The following is a 17,767-nucleotide window of genomic DNA, read 5'->3' as shown; positions in this document are numbered from 1 at the left end:
GCAATGGCCAGGAGGAAAGTGGGCTGGAAGGGAGCAGGGTAGATTTTGCCCACTCTCCCTTCCAAGGCACCTCAGCACCCAATGCCAGGCCTAACAGACAGACAGCTTGATGCAGCTGCACTGGAACACATTTCACAAACTTTGCTTCCCTGCAAGGAACTCCGGAAAGGAGTTTCACCAGGACACTGCAGCATCTCCGCTGGAGAGTCCGAGCTTCTCACAGAACTACCATACCCAGAATTCCCTGGAGTGGCAAAACCCATTTCAGTCTGTCGTGTCAGAGTGGGCTTGCCCTAAAGCATCTGTATCTCCCTCCTCTCTTTGCCGGTGAGCATGCTGAAATAAACATAGACCAATAAGACAGGGGTTCTGAAATTCGGGTCCCCAGATGTTGTCGAACTACAACTGCCATCATTCCCAGCGGATGATGGGAGTTGTAGTCCAACAATATCCAGGGACCTAGGTTTCAGTATCCTGCTGCAATAGGACAATATGAGTGATGGCGGAGGTTTACTCCAGACGGCTTGCCCTCTTGATTTCTGGCAGGCCCCCTGTACTTTTACCTGCTACATGAGGCTGAAATTCAACATGTGAAGCTTTCCCCTACACTGGGAGGGGAGAAACATGCTTGCCAAATACCTGCCTGTCATGCAACTGTTAAGAACCCAGGAAGAGCCCTGCTGGGTCAGCCCAGAGGTCTGTCAAGCCCAGCATTCAATTTCCAGCAGTGGAAGGGAGCTCTGGGTAGTCCACAAAAAGCAAAGGAACACAACAGTCCCAACCCCGCAGTTAGCTCCAAGCAGCTCATAACTGGAGGCATACTGCCTCTGAACATGGAGGTTCCTCCAGCTTTCACAACTAACGCCCATTCAGTCTGTTCTGTGAACTTGCTTAACCTTTTAAATGCCAGCTTTAGAAATCCTAGCCACATGACACCTTTTATCTCAAAGAAGAGCCTCGCTGGATTGGGCCAAAGGTCCATTGAGTCCAGCTTCCTGTTTTCAATAGACAGTCAGGGTTATTATTCTATTTGTTGGTTTAAAACATTCTGGCCCATGCCACTGCTCAAGGTGGCTTACAATTTATTTTTTAAAGCACACAATATAATAAAAACAGACACAATATAGAAACAGCAACAAAATCAAGTACACCACCCCAGAGGCTAAAATTGATTGGAATGGAAAACCAATTAAAATGTGTTTCAGAAGAGGAGAGTTTTCAGGTTGTCATTAAAACTCATCAGGGTGGGAGACTGGCAAAGCTCCTCTGGGAGGGCAGTCCAAAGACAGGGGGCCACCACCGGAGAGGCCCTGTGCCTGGTGCCCGCCAACGGGGTCACTGGTGGGGCTGAGAGCAACGCCTGTGAGGAAGAACAAAGGAGCCCGGCAGATTCATTTGGGCAGATATGGCCCAACAGATGCCTTGGTGCCAAGCTAGGCAGGGATTCAAAGCCAGCGTGGTGTAGTGGTTAGAGTGCTGGACTAGGACCGGGGAGACCCGAGTTCAAATCCCCATTCAGCCACGAGACTAGCTGGGTGACTCTGGGCCAGTCGCTTCTCTCTCCGCCTAACCTACTTCACAGGGTTGTTGTGCGGAGAAACTTAAGTACGTAGTACACTGCTCTGGGCTCCTTGGAGGAAGAGCGGGATATAATATGTTAAAAAATATATTATTATAATAATAAGTAAAACTGGTGCTTTGAATCTGGCCTGGAAGCAAGCAAATGCTTCTAGGAAGCCCCCAGGGAGTGACGGAAACAACTTTCTTGCTTCTCCCCAGCATCCGGCGCTCTATGGAGTTATCATGATAGATAGCAGACCATTCGTCGGATAGTTCAGAAAAAGCCATGCAAGTTAATTGCTATCTTGTGGCAGCGAATTCCTTAACTAAATGACACATTGTGTGGAGAAGTCTATTCTTGTGCCTGTCCCCTGAATCTCCTGCCAATCACAGGCACAGCAATCTTGCCAGGAATATCCCACACATTTCTGTTTCCCCAAACGAGCCAGGGTGCAGATCCATTCTGCACTGTAGCGTTAACTCCCTTGGTTGCAAATGTCGTTCCCTTTCAGGGAAGGAAGACGATGCAAACGTTTCCGTCTCCGTCTCGCTTTTCTGTTGGTTTTTTAATGTGGCGCATCAAAAGGAAAGGAGGGGAAACAACACAAAACAAGCAAACAGAGTTACAGCGGCAAAGCAAACAAAAGGAGCGGGGGGGGGTGCACGATATTGTTTCTCAGCTAAGGTCTCAATTTCCTCGGGTCTCCAATGAATCCGAGATAAATATTAACTTGGGGGATGAGCAAACCCACAGGCTCAACAGCCCTGTGAACCGACAGGCAGCTCTTTAGAAGAGAAAATGTGTCCAAAGTCAGGGAGCCTGCTCAGGGCCCTGCTGGGATCCACTTTGGATGCCAAAAGGGACCCAAAGCAGAGTCCATCCACGTGGCCCGCAACCAGGCCCCAACGTGCGGCAGGCACCAAGCATGAATTCCGAGCCGGGTTCCAAGTCCTGCTGTGCCATGTGTCCCGGGAAGGCTTGCCAGCTGCCTCCCTTTTGCAGGACGCGGTGCCTTCTGCCGCCTCCCTACTCAGCACGGCCGCAAGCCTCCTGACCAGACCAACAAAGGCCACCCCATTTGCTACGCCAATAAGCACGTACTTACTCGGTTCGGCTGCTCTCCCTCCCTGGGGACGCTCCGTCCTAGAGCAGAACAAATTTGGAACCAGCTCCAGGCGCGAGGGAACTCCCAAACTGACCACAACCAGAGGGAAGGGAAAGAGAGAGAAAGAGGGGGGCACAGAAGGGGGTGGGGTGGGGGGAGCAAAAGAAAGCCCTTATCCTGACTACAGGAATTCAGATCCTGCTTCTTCCACGGTGTCCTGAGTCACCTCCCCTCCCCTTCCAATAGATCAGTGCATGGGTAAACATTTCCAAATATGGAGATCATGGCTACAAAGGGATGTCAGAAAAATCGCCCTTCTTCCCTCCAGAGACAGAATTCCCCATCCTGGGTCAATGATTAACTCCCAGCTGCACACAGTCCAGGCAACACGCCCTGCTGATATGACAGCCCTCGGCAAGCCAGCAGCTTCCTGTAGAAGTCAGGCACAGTCACAGCAGACTTCCTTCAAGAGGATCTGCCTCAAAGTCAGCAAGGGCCACACAAGCGGTGGAAGATACAGGGGTAGCCACTCACGCCAGGCGGCTTTTTTTAAAGGGTTAGACCAGGGGCTCCCAACCTTGGGTCCCCAGATGCTGACAAGACTACAACTCCCATGATCCCCGCCACAATGGGCAAAGGTTGTTGTGGCAGGGAACATAGTCCAACAACATCTGGGGACCCAAAGAGGAGAACCCCTAGATTGTGGGTGGTGTAGCAGTAGTAGTAGTAGTAGATTAGACAAAGCTATGGGGAAAGATCGTCTATCTGTGACTATTAGCAGATGGAGCCTCCATGTTCAAATGAACAATATCTCTGAATACTAAATTCCTCCATGCCCTTCTTGCAGGTTTCCTGGATGGATCCGGCTGGCCACTGCAGGAAACAGAATACTGGTACAGGCAGGCTAATGGTCTGGTCCAGAATGGCAAGTTCTTTTTCACCAATCGTGGAGTTCAAGTTGCATTCAAAGCCAGATATTTCTCCTGCAAACACCATCAGCCTCGCTGAAATCTGCAAGACTTCATCTGTGCCCTCTCCAAGCCACGCCCCTCGCTGTGAACGACGCGACATTCCATGCTGGACGGTGGCCATGAGCAAAATTCACATGTGCTAGAAAATCTGGGGCTAGGCATGCAAATAAGCAATGGCTCACGGGTCCGTTCTGTGAAAGACTTGAACCTTTCCATAAAATGCTGATGGGAAAGATGACGGGAGTTGTGGTTCAGCAACAGCTGGCAGAGGTACACCTAGGTAATTTTGGAGCCTGGACCGAAAGGCCTTTGGAGCACCACCACCCCACCAAAAAAGAAATTAAGCATCATCATACTCGGCCAGGGAACCACACTACCCGGGAGAGACTAAAGAGGATTTGGGGGCTCCCAGGGGCTGTGGAGGCCTGGGACTTCAGCTCCAAAGTCCAGGGGTAAGAGTGACCCTGACGGCTGGAGAGTTCCGGGCTGGCCTGCCTTAAGGTTACAGCCCAAGATGCACAGCACCAAGTCTGCAACCTGCTCTCTGGCCATGGTGTTCCTACTCCCAGCACTGGCTTTTGCAGCTTGGGAAATGAGATGCACGCAACGCTCATGGTTTCCATCTCCAAAAAAATAAATACATTAAAAAGCAATTAACTGAAGTGGGGACAAACAGGGCTGTATCTGGATGGGAGACTACATGGGAGCTCTGTAAAATAACCCCCTGAGGCCATGGCTCAGTGGAAGAGCATCTGCAGGCTTGCATGCAGGGGGTCCCAGGTTCACTCCCTGGCAGCATGTTCGGGGAGACTCCTGCCCGAAATCTTGGAGAGCTGCTGCCAGTCAGTGTAGAAAATACTGAGCTGAATGGACCAAGGGTCTGACTCTGTATAAGAGAAGCTTCCTATTCTCCTACGAACTTAGACGCCAGTGTGGGTAGGCAGAATGAGTCCTGTGCTAAATGAGCAAAGAGGCACCTTGTTGAAGTGCACACACAGACCCCAGAGCATGGAGGAGAGAGAGCGGAGTTAGCAGCGAGGTGGCCAAATTTGCAGATGACACTGGACTATTTAGAGTATTGAAATCCAAAACAGTTTGTGAGGAGCTCCAGAAGGATCTCTCCAAACTGCAGGAGTGGGCGAAAAAATGGCAAATGCGGTTCAGTGCTGGCAAGTGTAAAGTGATGCACATTGGGACAAAAAACCCCAACTTCAAGTATACGCTGATGGGATCTGAGCTGTCAGTGATTGACTAGGAGAGGGATCTTGGGGTCATGGTGGGCAGCTCATTGAAAGTGTCAACTCAATGTGCGGCAGCTGTGAAAAAGGCCAACTCCATGCTAGGGATCTTTAGGAAGGGGACTGAAAATAAAACGGCTAATATCATAATGCCCTTATGCAAAACTATGGTGCGGCCACACCTGGAGTACTGCGTACAGTTCTGGTCACCACATCTAAAAAAGGACATTGTAGAGCCAGCGTGGTGTAGTGGTTAGAGTGCTGGACTACGACCGGAGAGACCCGAGTTCAAATCCCCATTCAGCCATGATACTAGCTGGGTGACTCTGGGCCAGTCACTTCTCTCTCAGCCTAACCTACTTCACAGGGTTGTTGTAAGGAAAAAACTCAAGTATGCAGTACACAGCTCTGGGCTCCTTGGAGGAACAGCGAGATATAAATGTAACAACAACAACAACAACAACAACAACAACAACAACAACATGAGGGAAAACTCACCTCATAATGAAAGACCCAGCAAAAGGTGCAGTTCCAAGTAATTATAGACCGATAACCTGCCTGCCAACCATGTTCAAATTATTAACTGGAATAATAGCAGATGAAGTCATGCAACACTTATTAACTAATAAGCAGCTTCCAGTTGAACAGAAAAGAAATTGCCCGAACACCAGAGGCACAAAAGACCAGCTGCTGATTGACAAAATGATTTTAGAAAATTGCAAGAGAAGAAAAACAAATCTAAGTGTTGCATGGATTGACTACAAGAAGGCCTTCGATTCATTGCCTCACACATGGATACTAAAATGTTTAGAAACAACTGGTGTCAGCAAAAACATTCAGATATTTATTAAAAAAGCAATGAGCATGTGGAGTAAACAATCAATGGCAAGACACTTGTACAGGTTAGCATTAGAAGAGGTATTTTCCAAGGGGACTCACTATCCCCTCTGTTGTTTGTAATCGCCATGACCCCACTTTCACAAATACTAAACAAAACAGGCCTCGGATACCAAACATCTAAAACATCAAGTAAAAGAAACCATCTCTTGTACATGGATGATCTGAAGTTGTATGGAAAGTCCCAGTCAGAAATCGAATCACTGCTAAACACTGTCCATATATTCAGTAGCGATATAGCAATGGAGTTTGGACTAGAAAAGTGTGCTGCATTAATAATGAACAGAGGGGAAATAAGAAAAACAGAAGGAATAGAACTGCCCAATGGAAGCAACATCAATAACCTGGGAGAGAAAAAACCTTACAAATACTTGGGCATTCTCAAGGCTGATAACATAGCACAAACTGAAGTTAAAAGAAAAATGGGAAGTGAATACATCAGGAGAGTTAGAAAAATCCTCAAATCCAAACTCAATGGCGGGAACACCATACAAGCCATAAACACCTGGGCTATACCTGTTATCAGATACACTGCAGGATTAATAGACTGGACCCAGGCAGAGCTAGAGACGCTGGATCATAAGATCAGGAAAATCATGACCATCAATGATGCTCTGCACACCCGCAGTGATGTTGATAGGCTATACCTCCCTCGCAGCTCAGGTGGAAAAGGAATGCTGCAAGTCCATCAAACAGTAGAGGAGGAGAAAAGAGGCCTTGAAGAATATATCAAGGACAGTGAAGAAGATGCACTTCAAATGGTCAATAACGAGAAACTATTAGACACCAATGAAAGAAAGCTGGCCTACAAGAAAGAACAAGTCAAGAACCGAGCAGAAAAATGGGAGAAATAAGCCACTGCAGGGTCAATATTTGCACAATATAAGTGGAAAATCAGACATCACCAAGACCTGGCAATGGCTTAAGAATGGCAACTTGAAGAAAGAAACAGAAGGTTTAATACTGGCTGCACAAGAACAGGCACTAAGAACAAATGCAATAAGAGCAAAAGTAGAAAAGTCAACAACAAACAGCCTTTGTAAAGAAGCAGATGAAACCATGGACCCACCTAATCAGCTGTTGTAAAAAGATCGCACAGGCTGACTACAAACAAAGGCATGACAAGGTAGCAGGGATGATACAATGGAACATCTGCAAAAAATACAAGCTACCTGTAGCCAAAGATTGGTGGGACCATAAAATCGAAAAAGTTGTAGAAAATGAAGATGCAAAAGAAAATGAAGATGCAAAAAATATTATGGGACTTCCAACTACAAACAGACAAACATCTGCCACACAATACACCAGATATCACTTTAGTCGAGAAGAAAGAAAAACAAGTTAAAATAATCGGCATAGCAATAGCAGAGGATAGCAGAATAGAAGAAAAAGAAATAGAAAAAATCACCAAATACAAAGATCTACAAACTGAAAATGAAATGCTGTGGCAGAAGACCAAAAAAATCCCAATGGTAATTGGCGCCCTAGGTGCAATTCCAAAAAAACTTGAAGAGCACCACAACATCATAGGGGCCACAGAAATCACCATCAGCCAATTACAAAAAGCAACTTTACTGGGAACAGCCTATATTCTGCGACGATATCTATAATAACAGCAACAACATTGACAATAAAATCCAGCCATCCCAGGTCCTTGGGAAGGACTTGATGTCGGGATAAAACAAACCAGTCAATAACACCTGTCTGACTGTGTAAACAATAATAATAATATTATTATTATAGAACTAGAAAAGGTCCAGAATAGGGCAACGAAGATGATCAGGGGCCTGGAGAACCTTTCTTATGAGGCAAGGCATATTTAATTTAGAAAAAAGACGACTGGGGGGGGGGAAGACATGATGGAAGTTTATAAAATCATGCATGGTGTGGAGAAAGTGGATACAGAGAAATTCTTCTCCCTCTCACATAACACTAGAACCAGGAGTCATCCCATTAAATTGATTGCCAGGAAATTTAGGACCAGCAAACGGAGGTATGTTTTCGCACAACGCATCATCAACTTGTGGAATTCTCTGCCACAAGATGTGGTGAGCGCCAACAACCTGGATGGCATTAAAAGCGGTTTGGACAACTTCTTGGAGCAGAGGTGTATCAACGGTTACTAGTCGGAGGGCTATAGGCCACCTCCAGCCTCAAAGGCAGGATGTGTGCCAGTTGCAGGGGAGCAACAGCAGGAGAGAGGGCATGCCCTCAACTCCTGCCTGTAGGCTTCCAGCGGCATCTGGTGAGCCACTGTGTGAAACAGGATGCTGGACTAGATGGGGATTCTTGGGCCTGATTGAGCAGGGCTGTTCTTATGGACAAAGATAATTTTTTCTCCCTCTCTCACACACTAAAACCAGGAGTCATCCCATGAAACTGCTGGGTAATGTAGGACCGACAAAAGGAAGTGCTTTTTCAGACAGCACATATGGCATTCTCTGCCACAAGATGTGGTGACAGCTACCAGCCTCGATGGCTTTAAAAGGGACGAAGAATAATTCACAGAGGACAAGTCTCTCAATGGCTACCAGTCTGATGGCCGTAGGCCACCTCCTGCCTCAGAGGCAAGATCCCTCTAAATACTAGTTGCAGGGGAGTAGAAGCAGGAAAGATAGCCTGCCTTCATCTCTTGCCGGTGGGCTTCCCAGAGGCATCTGGTAGGCCACTGTGTGAAACAGGAGGCTGGACTGGATGGACCTTCTTGGGCTTGATCCAGCAGGGCTGTTCTTAAGTTCCTCCTCTTCTGTTATCTTGGAGGGGAAGCTTCGCTTCTGGGGCTAAGAGCAGCTGCGGGCATAAGGCTGTTTCTCAGGGCTGCAGCAGGAAGGAAGGACTTCCACCTCTCCTCTCCAGATCTTCTGGCCCCCACTCCCAGTTGCACTCCAGCAGCTCTTTCAACTTTAAAAACAAAAACCACCAACCAACAGAAACCTGGACGGCGTGTCACTTGAGGCCTGACCCTCAGCAGTCTGTTGAAACAAGCAGCAGACCCAGAAGAATGCTAGTGCAGCCTTCCCCACAACCCACCCGCTCCCGACACCTGCCCGTAACGCCTACTTCCCATACGCTGGTGGTGTGCAATCTTAGTGCTTACCCCTCCAGGGATCCCACCACCACCACCACGCTGCCTGCCCAGCGCCCCTGCCCACTGGCCACAGCACCCTTGTCCCTGGCCAAGGATTCGGGGCTCCTCCTGCAGTTCCTACCGGATGTCAGCCAGGCTTGCCAGCACACCCCTGCAGCAGGTCTTCTGAGGAAGCGCGGTGAAACCCCTGAGAAGCTCACATTCCCACGGAAGCCCCTGCCTACACAGCAGGATCCCAAGGGGCAGCTGCTATGAGAATCTGCACACCGCCACGGCAGAACCAGGAGGAAAAATGAGACAGAGACACGTGGCCATGGCTTCTATGTTATATAATGCATTAAGAGAAGGACTAAATGCGGCAGTTTCCAGAGTGCAAAGTGTGTGTTCATCTTCACAGCAACCCTGAGAAGCAAATAATGAACCCAGCCTCAGTTTATCTTCTGCAAAATGGGCATTCCTCGTATGAAGAGGCAACACCATCCACGGTTGCCAAACAGCATTCATAGCTGAATAAGGGCTTGAACCCAGAGCCCTGGATCTCAAAGGCTCAAAAGGACAGCCCTGCTGGATCAGGCCCAAGGAGGCCCATCTAGTCCAGCATCCTGTTTCCCACAGTGGCCCACCACGTCTCTCCTTAGACCACCTCCATGCACAACATGGCTGAACTGAAATGTGAGAGCCCCACCCCCACCCCCCACTTCCCAAAAGTGCCTCCTGGTGCTCTGCTCCCTCCCTTCGATGTGGCTACTCCCTTGGGGGTGAAAGTCTCTGGATCATCCCCTCCCTGTGCCCTGCAGCGAGAGATTTCAGTGAGACACTCTGAGATCTTTACTGCCTCTTTCTGCAAGAGGAGGAGGTGTGTGATGAGAACAGATAACCATCCCAATGCAAACAAACCCCTTCAAGATCTGAGCATCGGAAATCTAAAGAATGTGCAATTCGGCCATTTCCAAGAGGAATGCGACTGCTGGAGTGAGACTGTGGGGGCAGATTGTTGGGGGTTTTTTTCAAAAAAGAAGAAAGTTATCGGTTCTGTAGGCGTTGGGCAGAAGACGCTGGCTATGGCCATATATGGCCAGGATCTGCTCAGAAATGGGCCCAGTGATGCACTGCAGGGCTCAGGGCTTAGCTAACAGAAGAGAGAATCTGGGGGCGGGAGGCAGAAGGAACGAGAACGAAGCTGTCCGAATGTCTAGGGAGATGGAAAAGCTGGAATCTAAGATGTGCATGCTTGTGTCTGAGATTTCATCAGCCAGGACCACTGATCCCCATATGGCACTGAGGGCACAGCGCACACACACGCGCGCGCACACACACAAGCTTAGATTGTTGCAAAAAAACACCAAAAATACAGGACTTTGAGCAAACCCTCAAAGCATCTTCCACAAACCTTCTGGGCAGCTTGGGATGTCAAATTGAACTATGGTTTGTTTTCACTGTGGTAACACACACAATCATCAGATCTTGGTTTTTTTTGGAATATTGTGGTTTGTTTGGGTCCCACCCTTTCTCATTATCTCCCATGATCTAGAAGCACAGGAGGCTGCCTTCTACTGCGTCAGACCCTTGGTCCATCTAGCTCAATGTCTGCACGGACTGGCAGCGGCTTCTCCAAGGTTACAGGCCGGAGTCTCTCCCAGCCCTACCTGGAGATGCTGCCAGGGAGTGAGCCTGAAACCTTCTCCATGCAAGCCTGCAGATGCTCTTCCACTGAGCTCTGGCCCCATCCCCTCAGGGGAATGTCTCACAGTGCTCACAAGTACTTTTCCATCCAAATGCAAACCAGGGTTAACCCTGCTTAGCAAAGGGGACAATTCATGCTTGCTACCACAAGACCAGTTCTCTAGGCTAGCGTCTCTCTCTGAGAGCTACTGAGACAAACTAAGATTAAACCACAGTTGCTGGTTCAAGCACCACGCACAATCATGGTTAGAATAGGACAAACCAACCAACTTCAAACTTCAAGTTCAGATCATGGTTTGACTCCTTGGGTGTTTTGACTGACATACAATTCAGACATACAAACTAACCATAATTAGACTAAATAAAACAGTTCCACATGACACCTGAACACATTTTCTGAGTTCCTAACAGAAGAATGTGCCTTGTTGGTTTGCACCAAAAGGGTAATCTATTCCAAGCTGTCATATCACAACTCTCAACAACAGAAGAGCTTTTTCCTCATCTTCTGTAGTCAACTGGGTCACTCTAATGGTAACACATGTCCATTATTTATTTATTTATTTCATTTATACCCTGCCCCTCCAGTACAATATTGCTCGGGGAGGCTCACAACAGTATAACAATAAAATTAATATAAAATGTAATACAACAAACAAATAAAACACAGTGTAGAATAGAAATAACTGAAACGAAAAGACCCATCAGGCCGTAGTAAAACACTTTTAAAAGGCTCTCTAAACAAGCAAGTTTTGGGACCTTTGAAGAAACCCCTAAGCGACGGAGGCATGGTGAAGCTCTTCTAGCATTCCAGAGCAGAGGGGCCACAACCTAAAAGGCCCTGGATGCAGTGATGGACTGGATGAGGGTGAATAAGCTGAGACTCAATCCAGACACGACAGAAGTACTTCTGGTTGGTGGTTCCTCTGCCCAGGTGAAGGATGTTCCACCTGTTCTAGATGGGATTGCACTCTCCCTGAAGGACCAGGTTCGCAGTCTGGGGGTGCTCATCAATCCAGCACTCTCGCTAGAGGCTCAAGTGGCCTCTGTGGCTCGGAGCACCTTTTATCAGCTTTGGCCGATATGCCAACTGCGACCTTACCTGGACAGAGAGAGCCTGGCCACAGTTACTCATGCTCTGGTAACCTCTCGCTTCGATTACTGCAATGCATTGTACGTGGGGCTGCCTTTGAAAACGGCCCGGAAACTGCAGCTGGTACAAACTAGGGCTGCAAGATGATTAACGGGGACTGGACACTCTGAGCATATTACGCCAGTGCTTCATCAGCTGCACTGGCTCCCAGTTCATTTCTGGGCCCAATTCAAGGTGCTGTTTTTAACCTTTATAAGCCCACAAGCATCCTTGCAGCAGCATTCTGGACCAGCTAAAGCTTCCGAACCATCTTCAAGGGCTGCCCCACATAAAGTGCATCTGGATGGATTACCAGTGGACAAGTGACTGAAGTCAGGTCTGAGTTCTCCAATCAGGGTCGCAGCTGGCGTACCAGCCGTAGCTGGTAAAAGGCCCAGTTTGGTCTGCTTTGACCAACAGTAGCTCTCCAGGGTCCTGGGCAGAGAACTTTCCCAACACCTACTACCCGATATTTTTGACTAGAGGCTGAACCTGGGACCTTCTGCATGGAAAGCAGGTGCCACTGAGACAGGGCCCCATCCCTAAGCCTCTCCGTCTTATCAAACTTTTAATTAGATTCATGGTTTTAATTTTTAATGTTTTTAAATAATTTTAATTGTTTAACTGATTTTAATTGTTTAATTGATTTAATGTTCTAAATGATTTTAATTGTAAACCACGCAGAGATGCAAGTTTGGGGCGGTATAAAAATATGTCAAATAAATAAATAAATAAATGGCTTTTTTGCTCCTGCCTATTCAGTATTTTATTTATTATTATTACACTCTGCTTTTCAACCAAAAAAACCCTTCTCAAAGCAATCTATATAGAGAAAGAAATAAGACAGTTTTCTGACCTAAAATAATAATAATTATTATTATTATTATTATTATTTATTTGATTTATATACCGCCCTTCCAAAATGGCTCAGGGCGGTTTACAATTAAAACAAGCCACTAAAACAATAAAAAGCTAAAACAAATTAAAAACAATTGAGCAATTAACAATTTAAAAACATTTTAAAACAGCAATTAAACAGTTAACGGTAATTAAAAGCCCCAACTTTCACACTTTAAAAAGGAATTTTCACTTTGAGCTTAGTGTTTGGTGATACTTGGGGGGGGGGCCTTAAATGGGTATTTTGAGGCATGAGGTACAGCTGCTTCCCCCCCCCCCGTGGAAACCATACCTTCACCTCCTGGGCTGTGCCCCCTGCCCTGGCCCACCAAAAACTTACGAGGCTCCAGCCCTCGAATGCTCAAAACCCCACCCATGGCTCCATCCACAAGGAGGCTTTTTTTTTTTTAGTGGCAAATTGTCAACCCCAGATTTCTTGGCTATAATTTCCCACAACCTAAGCCGACCCTGCAAGGTTACTCTATGCAATTCCTAGCAAGGAAGAATGGAGAGTCAGAAAACTGCTCATCGCGAAAGCTGAGAGGGCAAGTGGAATCACCGCTCGTAAGTCCAGTGCATATCAGAAGTCAGTCTACATACCGGGTGTCCCTGGAACCACGTGGCCTTTTACCAAGTAGATGGACAGAAGCAGGCACTTGGGTGGGGGCAGCTTCCCTTCTTCTCCCTTCTCTTGAGTCACAAAGCCAGGATTCCTTTCACAGCCCTGCGAAAACACAAATACCCTCTCAGGAGATCAGGTTTTCCAACAACAATGGGAAGAAGCAGCCTTGATCAAAAAGAAATCATATCAAACAAACCAAAAGCAAGGATCAATCTTTGCTTAACATATATTTAATATAGTGCAGAACAATAGACTCAGTATTACAATATTACATATTGTAGTACTGTAATACTACACAATACTCTCACAACCTCTGAAGCACAACAGATATGTATCATTTCACAAATAGGAGAATTTGCATAAGGTATTATAGAGAAATTGTATATTTAGAAGGAGATTATAAAGAAAATTGTTAATATATGATGCACAATGATATTTACCCCAATAGAAGATGAGACTGAATTTAAGACGAGCCCCTTAAAAAGTAGTGGTTAAATACAGTAGCTTGTATTTACCTGAAAGGTAGAGACATCTGAATTTAAGATGTCCCCCACCCCCAATTTCTAATATCAAAGAACTTGGGAAAAACCGAATCTTGGATTCAGGTAACTCCAAGAGAAGAGGAGAGCTGGTCTTGTGGTAGCAGGCATGACTTGTCCCCTTAGCAAAGCAGGGGCTGCTGTGGTTGCATCTGAATGGGAGATTGGAAGATATTCCCTTCAGGGGATGAAGCCGCTCTGGGAAGAGCAGAAGGTTCCAAGTTCCCTCCCTGGCATATCCAAGATAGGGCTGAGAGAGATTCCTGCCTGCAACCTCGGAGAAGCCGCTGCCAGTCTGTAAAGACAATACTGAGCTAGATGGACCAATGGTCTGACTCAGTATATGGCAGTTTCCTATGTTCCCAAATAGGGTCTGTTATGCATGATATATTGTTTTTAAAATGATATATTTTATTGTAATACTGAGCCTATTGTTCTGCACTATATTAAATATAACGTATGTTAAGCAAAGATTGACCCTTGATCTTTTTGTTATGATGAGATTTTCCCAACAGCATTTTCAAAAGTCCTTTCCTGCCTGGATTCTGAGCTTCTCGAAGAGCCCAGGAGATCCAGTGGCTACAAGAGGTGAGAAAAATGGGTAGACCCAAACCCCACCACATCAGGATCATGCCCTTGTTCAGCCATAGGAACCTTATGCCAAAGCCAATGGGACTAAAAGCCTGTGTGTGGAACAGGCAAGACACAGGTGTGACATTTGCACATGGGAACAGGAGCGCTGCCTTTGCCGTTTGTGAGGGTGTGGCACAACAGGGCACTGAAACAAAGGTTTCTGGACACCATCACGGCTATCCGCAGTTTAAAAGCCACCACTAAAGGTGGCTTCGGGCATTACCATTTGAAGTGGGGGAAACAGACTTCACGTGCATTAGGAACACTGAAAGCTACTTTATACCAAGTCAGACCTTTGGGTCCATCTAGCTCAGTCTTGTCTACACTGACTGGCAGCGGCTTCTCCAAGGTTCCGAGCAGGAGTCTCTCCCAGCCCTACCTGGAGACGCCACCAGGGAGTAAAGCCGGGGTCTTCTGCGTGCAAAGCGGGTGCTCCTCTACTGAGCTCTGGCCTCATCCCCTAAAGGGGACTATCTTACAGCAGACAGCACTCAAGTGTCACCCATCCAAGTGCAAACCTTCGCAAATACATGCTCGCGACCACAAGACCAGCTCTCCTTCCTCTCGTTTCCTGTTCTGCCCGTCTCAGATACTGCCCTGTCCTTGGATTTCCTGTTCCTCACATGCTTTTGAGCTGCTGAAGAAGCCTCCTTCAGTGACATATAACCAAACTCTCTGAGCCGTTCAGGACAGCCCACCCAGGTCTACTGGCTATTCACTGAATGTGCCTGTATGACACCCCTGTTTCCAAATATGTGGCCATCTCGCTCACACATTACATGTTCAATGTAGGCATGCATCTGCTTAGGTGTGTGTCTAAAATCTTAATTTGCAAACCACATGTCCATTAAGAGGACGCACCATTTTTATTCCAAACAGCTGAGGGCACCCTGTATTCTACAGACTCAGAGAATTCCACACCAAAGTGTGGAATCCGATACCTGCCAGCTTCTGCATCTTGTGAGCAACTCTGGCTTCCTTTTTTATTTTTCAAAGGACACTGCAAGCACATGACATGGAACAAAATGAGGCTAGGCCAAGCTCTCCGCAGTCTATCTCCCCCCTCACTCTCTGACAGACGAAAGGGCAAAGACTTATTCACTTGCACCCCAGAAAGCACGACCAGATTTAGTGAGCTTATTACAGATCTAATTCCAGAAGGGTAGATCTCAGCTGAACATTAGGAGAAACTTCTTAATGATAAGAACAGAAATGACAATGGAACCCATTCCCTAAGAGAGGGTAATGAGCCCCCCTGGAGCTCTTCAAGCAGAGGCTGGACAGGCATCTGTTGAGGATATTCTAGCTCTGAATTCTAGATGGCCAACTAAGCCCCACTATGGTTCTAGAGCTCTTCCACTCCTGTTCTCAGAGCCCCATGGGCAGGACTTAATCTGACCCCACAGCTCACTAGAAACTTCTGAAGGAGCCTAGATTTAATGCCAAGGCTCAAGCCTGAATTCTGTATTATGAATGGGGCTGTAGCTCAGTGGTAGAGCATCTGCTTTGCATCAGAAGGTTGCCAGTGCAAACCCTGGCAGCATCTCCAGGAAGGGCTGGGAAAGACCCCTAGAACCCTGGAGATCGGCTGCCAGTCAGTGCAGAAAACACTGAGCTAGATGAACTCATGGCCTGACTCGGTAGCAGACAGCTTCCTGTGTTCTTTATAGTAACCACTAGTGTTTTCAGGCCCGTTGTGATAACGGGCGCTAGTAGGGGAGAGTTTCCCCCCCGCCCCACTTCCTCTGGCCTTCCCCCCCACCCCACGCCCTCCCAGCTGGCCAAGACTTCCTTACCCGAAGCAGCCCGCGACAGTCAGGCGATCTAAAATCATTTCTTGCGAAGAAGAGAGGAGCTCCCGAACAGAGCTCCTCTCTGTGCTAAGCCAATGCCCAAACTGCTGCTATGGACGCAAAGGACGCAATAGGCGTACTTTGCGTCCATAGCAGCAGTTTGGGCATTGGCTTAGCACAGAGAGGAGCTCTGTTCCGGAGCTCCTCTCTTCTTCGCAAAAAATGATTTTAGATCGCCCGACTGTCGCGGGCTGCTTCGGGTAAGGAAGTCTCGGCCAGCTGGGAGGGTGGTTGGCGGCCATGGCGGCGGCATTCTTCTGGGCCATTTTGGCCCTTAATCATTGGGGGGGAGCAGGGAAGGAGTATTTGGGCAGCTGGGAGGGCGGGAGAGCGGGCGGTGACGGCGGCCGGGCAGACTCTGGGGGCGCCGCTGCCGGTCCGGTCCGCCCCCGCCTCACATTCCTGGCCGGTCTCCTCGGCCGGGCAAGGGCCCCAAGGACTCGCAGCCGCCTGGCTGCGGCAGCGGCGCCAGGCCTCGGCGGCGGCTCCACCACCACCTCGGCCGGCTTCCCCCGCCGCCTCCTCCCCCCGCCCAGCTTCGGCGGCGCGGCGAGGCCGCGGCCACGGCTCCACCGCCGCCTTGGCCGCGCCTCGGCCAGTCTCCCCCTTCCCTGCATTCCTGGCTTCTTTGGGACGGCCGTTTTTGGCCGCCCAACATGGCCGCCGGGTGCTGGCGGTCGTGTCTCTCTTGGACTGTTCTGAGCATGCGCTCCGCGCATGCTCAGAACAGTCGAGGCACGAACGCACGCTTGGTGTCCATCCACGGACGGACACCAAGCGTTTTATTAGAGAGGATACATTCGCACAACACCCCTCCCAGCTGTTATTTTACAGCCATCCTTGTGTGTAAATCCCACCTATTTCCAAGTAGCACATAGAGACCATCCTTGTGAATTGTGAATTGTGTTGGATGGTCCCCAATTTATGCTAGACACAGAATCCACAAAGCATTGTCCATGCAAACATGAGGAGAGCCCTGCTGGATCTGGCCAAGGCCCATCCAGCCCAGCATCCTGCTTCACGCAACAGCCAACTGGGTACACCTAGGAAGCCTACAAGAGAGGAACTGCCCTCTTCTCTTGGTGAGCTCCAGCACCACCTCTGATCCTGACTGAAGTATATAGTTACAAAGGCTGATATCCCTAGACGCCAAAAATTTGTCTATAAGAACAATTTGTTCATAAACCAAGGAAGTCTAAAAGCAGACACGGCCCTCCTAACAGGTCACCAAAGTCTTTCTCCTCACAACAAAATGAGACCTCCTGTCTTTTCTTCCAAAAGTGAAGACAAATGTCATAAAATCAGAGGCCACTTCTGGCCTCTTTCCCACTTGGTGTCAACTAAAAATAGGGATGAGTAATTGCCAGACTCTCTTTAAAGGTAAAGTGTGCCGTCAGGTCGGTGTCGACTCCTGGCGCCCACAGAGCCCTGTGGTTGTCTTTGGTAGAATACAGGAGGGGTTGACCATTGCCTCCTCCCATGCAGTGTGAGATTATGCCTTTCAGCATCTTCCTATAGCGCTGCTGCCTGATATAGGTGTTTCCCATAGTC

The 17,767-nt window shown here is 48.1% G+C and overlaps 1 protein-coding gene across 2 annotated transcripts in view; it reads right to left on the bottom strand.

Moving 5' to 3' along the window:
* LPP (LIM domain containing preferred translocation partner in lipoma) overlaps nucleotides 1-17,767 on the bottom strand; it is a 375,151-nt gene that overhangs the window by 315,605 nt on the left and 41,779 nt on the right. For both annotated transcript variants that reach the window (XM_053313056.1, XM_053313055.1), the window contains exon 2: nucleotides 13,170-13,293. The gene's annotated coding sequence lies outside the window, so the exon portion shown is untranslated. The remainder of the gene's footprint in view (nucleotides 1-13,169; nucleotides 13,294-17,767) is intronic.

Source organism: Hemicordylus capensis, chromosome 3 (genome assembly GCF_027244095.1).
Source record: "Hemicordylus capensis ecotype Gifberg chromosome 3, rHemCap1.1.pri, whole genome shotgun sequence".
Taxonomy (NCBI): Eukaryota; Metazoa; Chordata; class Lepidosauria; order Squamata; family Cordylidae; genus Hemicordylus; species Hemicordylus capensis.
This window is presented reverse-complemented; position numbering and strand designations above follow the sequence as displayed.